This window comes from Scomber scombrus, chromosome 10 (genome assembly GCF_963691925.1).
Source record: "Scomber scombrus chromosome 10, fScoSco1.1, whole genome shotgun sequence".
Lineage (NCBI taxonomy): Eukaryota > Metazoa > Chordata > Actinopteri > Scombriformes > Scombridae > Scomber > Scomber scombrus.
In genome coordinates this window covers 2,045,001-2,049,820 of record NC_084979.1, presented here as the reverse complement: position 1 = coordinate 2,049,820, position 4,820 = coordinate 2,045,001, and positions in this window count along the sequence as shown.

Below are 4,820 nucleotides of genomic sequence, written 5' to 3'. Positions count from 1 at the left end.
AGCCAAACCTGACTCTGAATGATACTCTCATACATATCTATCCATTTGTATCAGATTACACTAGGTTGCTGCAGTGAGGCCAGGTTTCTCCACGCCTGAAAAGGACAATAACAACAAGACCCTTCTCCCTGGCAGTAAAACAATAAAAGTAAGCGGAGGAGAATAGGGTCCGAAACATGAAGTGGGATTAGTCTCAGTCTGAGTCCTACCTTAGTGTCACAGCTCTGTTTGACATGGGCAACATGAGGTGTACCGGGACGCACCGGCCGCTCTTTCCGGATGACAGCGTCAGCTTCAGCACATCTGCAGACAGCTGGCGGTCAAACACCAGACAGAAGAGCAGAAAAACACACAGTGGACTTTATACTATGGACAGGATAAAATAATCATCATAAGCTATTGCATTTTGGTTTTTTTTTTTCAAGTCTCTGATCATCAATTCTATCAGTTATGATAAGATTGTACTCATCAAGTTAACAGCTGAGATCTGAGAACTCAGACGACGGAGTCTGAGAGTTAAAGAAGCAGTATGATTATCAAACACAAGCCTATTTGGAAGAGAAAATAAAGCTGAACAGTAAAATAATCGCCATAACTGACAAAACTGTTAAGTGCTCACACTTTCCTGTTCAATATGGGATTATTAGATAGATTTCAGATGGACTCACTTTCAGTTAGATCTGGAAATGAAGTGGTTTTCTGCTCCCAGCCTGTCTGACTGTCTGACTCCTACTATTTCTTTTATCAGTTGGACTTTGTTGGACTGATGTTTGGCATGTCCCCAGATCTCAGCTGTAAGTGCAAAGTTATTATTTCTGATACACATGATGGAAAAAACAAAAAATCATTTAATTCAAAGAAGGAAAAACAAAAGAAATGTCATAAACTGTTCAACTGAATGATGCCCTCTTGCAGATGAGTATGACAGTTTTATAACACGACATCTACTCCTATCCCAGCTCACCCTGAACCTCACTATAACTGGACAGCTGTGGCTCAGGAGGTACAGTGCATCATCCGCTAACCCGCCTCTTCCTGTCCATGTGTCAAAGTGTCCTTGAGCAAGACATTGAACCCCCAAGTTGCTCCCTATGGTCAGGCTAGTGCCCTGCATGGCAGCTCTAATAACACCAGAGTGTGTGTGTCTGAATGAATGAGAGTAAAGCATTGTAAAGTGTTTTCTCCATTAAGGTATAAAAACACTATATCACTTACCATCTGTTAATCAGTTAAAGTCCGTTATCCATTAACACCTCTTAGAATGCTTTCAGTTTATTAATCAGCAGCCTGTCAGCAGCACCTGCAGCACAGACAGCAAGCATTGTCAGTCATTATAGATGAAATGAATATTAAACTCAAGCAACATCACTCCTATAAACACACAGGGGAGGAAACTCAGCTTTTGATCATATAGCAGCAGTAAAAAGCTTGAACACACTTTCTCATCAAAGGGAAAGGGTACTGTAGTTCACATTAATGGAAGACAAAAAACAAAGTAAGGAGTTTTTTTGGGGTCAAATGTTTAAGTGGACAACCCAAATAATGTTATATCAGCCCAGTCGCCAGAATAAAACATTTCTGCAAACCACGGATACATTGAATGTCAATGTTTCTATATGTTTAATACGTAGCATAGTGACGTAGTTCAGATGACATGTATATGAGCTGACTTTTAGGAGGAGGAGGAAGGGTTGGGTGACTTGTTAGAAACTTAATTAAACTTAAACTTAATTTGGACATTTGCAGCTATTTTTATTTGTTTCTTCTTCTTCTTCTTCTTTTTTTTTATAAACCCAAATCATGATCTTTCTCTAAACCTGACCAAGTGGTTTTTGTACCAAAACCTAACCAGACTTTAATCACAGCATTGTCACATCATAAACATCATTATTCAACTGATGCCCAGCCAGCATGTCCATCTCCAGCATGTTAAATTTGGGCTGCAAATGTGGGTCCCAAGTGGGTTTGTCTGCAGTTTCCATGGTGACCCCACCTGTGTTTGCCCATATGGGCTTCAAGCGGGATCAGAGTGGACCTTTAATGGGGCCCATTTAGCCGGCCCACATGGGCTTCACGTGGGTCCCATGTTACTGAAACAATATGGGGCCCATACAATTTGCCCTGTTTATGCCCATGCCCACATAACCCGCATTTAACCCATGTGGGGCCCATATGGACATGCTGGCTGGGTAATGGTCAACAGTGAAACATAGAGTTGTTTGCAGAAACGTATAATCCCAACATTTTATTCTGGCGACTTGATTTCACAGCCCTCGCCTTATGGCCCACTGAAGCTCCTGGTTTTCCATTACACCATTTTGGAGTAGGCTATCATTAAATATTATGATTTTTTATTTTGGTAAGTGTAGTAGTTCAGTTATGTAAAAACACCCTATCGTATGTAAAAGACCTGCATTCAAACTCCTACTAAAAGTAAAGTTAAAAAGAATGTGTCCTTTCTTGATGTTGGCAGTAAGTAACATTCCCCTCTAAAATGTAGTGGAGTATAAAGTAAGTATAAAATGGAAACAGTCAAATAAAGTACAAGTACCCCAACACTGCACAAGAGTTTGGTGCATAGGGTTAGGGTTAGGGTTAGGGTTAGGGTTAGGGTTAAGTCTACATGTTTCTACTTGCACCAGAGACTAAAGGGCAGACTTCTCCAATGCATCAGTTTATAATAACACAAGATAAAAGAACTTTGCCTGTGTAATATAAACATATCAAAATGAGGAAATATGTGATGCAACAAAAAGTCAACTATCTGACCCAGCTCTCAGTGTCAGCTTTATTACTTGACCACAACACCTACCTCATACATCAGTGCATCTCCCCTCTGACACATCTGCTCTCCTGTGTAACTCTTAGACAAATATCCAGGATTTCCAAAAAATGATCTGAATAAAGGCAGCTCAGAACAGTCTTATCCTTTTGAACCGTACAACACCGCCGCTCTGAAATCTCACTCTAGATGAGCTGAAGGGGAAAGTCCAAACAGTAGGAGCAGTACATGGTGACAGAAGCAGAAGACAGAAGTGCTGACGAAGCTGGAGACTGCCAAAAATAAAGCACTTCCTCTTTTTATCAAATCAGGTTTCATTCACACTGTATGTTTCATATCACTTGTGGGTTTTCCACCGTAAAGGTTGCGGTTTAGGTCGGACTCTTTTAAGGACTACACTCACAGATTGGTGGATTTTTTTTTTTGCACCTTTATTATCTTTAAATTCAACAATATGTAAATGCTACTAACAGCTCTGCAACAGCCCTCCACTGAAGATCCAGTGAGAAACTTTGTCTGATCTAAAAAGCTGCACTAATCAATATTTGTATATCACCACTGATCAGACGACCGTGAAAGATGTTGAAGAAACCACAGAGAATTAAATGCTGACTCTGCAGTTCCGCTCAGTTCTACAGAGCAATATTTGGGCCTTTCAGTTCATTGTTCTGGTTTTATGGCCCATAAATTAATTGTTATATCAGCTCTCTCATTAAAGCTGGTAGCAAATTTTATTGAAAAAGCTCTGATAAACTTCACTGTACTCTACCTGCTCATCACCAAACAGCACACAGACACAGTTAGAGACTAGCTGGTGAACATAGTGGAGCATTCAGCAGCTCAAAAGAACCAAACCAGAGTTGAAAGGAGAGTGAATATGATGCTTCCATTCATCAGATGAACACAAACATATACTCTGTCTGCTATTTATAGAAAGCCATAAAAACACAATATGGTGATAATATGACAATGTTGTGTTAAAAGTGTGTTATGCTGCCCCCAAGTGGCCAAAAATGTATTGAAGCTGCTTTAAATCTTTATTATTAGACTTTTTTTTAAACAGAGAACACAGACACATTTAAATATTGTAAATCTTAAATAAAATCTGTTTATCATTTGTTTTAAAATATACTGTATGATTTATAATGACCTCTAAAAACATTGTAATCAGTCTAATCCATGTTTTCAGCACATATGCAATAATATTTGAATTTCCTCTATGGGGATTATTTACAAATGTGGAAATTAAAATACATTTTAAAATGTCAAACAATATGAAATAAAATAAAAGTTGAATTTTTCTTTTTTATTATCTTCCCTCGTTTTTCCTATGAATTTCCCATTGATTTAAATCTGTACTGTATATATTGTTATTGATTTACTTTAAATAAGCATAATATTAAATCATTTTGATTATGTTGTATCACGGGGTGACACCTAATGACATTACTTATGCTGACATAAATGGTTGTCATCACAATGTAACCTATATTACTGTACATGTAAAAGATGCATGAAATAAAATGATGACAATAAATAAAGTATAAAAAATGTATCTTAATTTGGGATGAAACTAACAATTATTGAAAGTGGCCGAAAAATTTGATGACTGCTCCGAGAGCCCATGCTGACATCTTCACAAAAAAACTGAATTTCTGAAATAATGTAGAAAACAAAACTAACAGCACCAAGTGCAACTAAAATAACACTGATGAGCAAGCATCCTGATATAAGACAAAAATGTTGCTTCAGATCCACTGTGGTACTGAAATGAGTTTTGCATCTGTCATCATTTCTTCAACACATGATGGATGTCCTCATATGATGCATACTGATGGAAATGGTAAAGTCAGTGAACAGTGACACATAAATTCAAATCGACTTCATGGAAAAAATATGACTGAAAGGTAACATTAGTCATGGCATCTTTTGCACAAGGCATTGCCTTCCAATATCTGCAAGCCAGACAAACAAAAAATAATAAATATAGGAATTTCCGGTCAAGTGATATTCATGTTTGTTTGTTTTTTTAATAAAT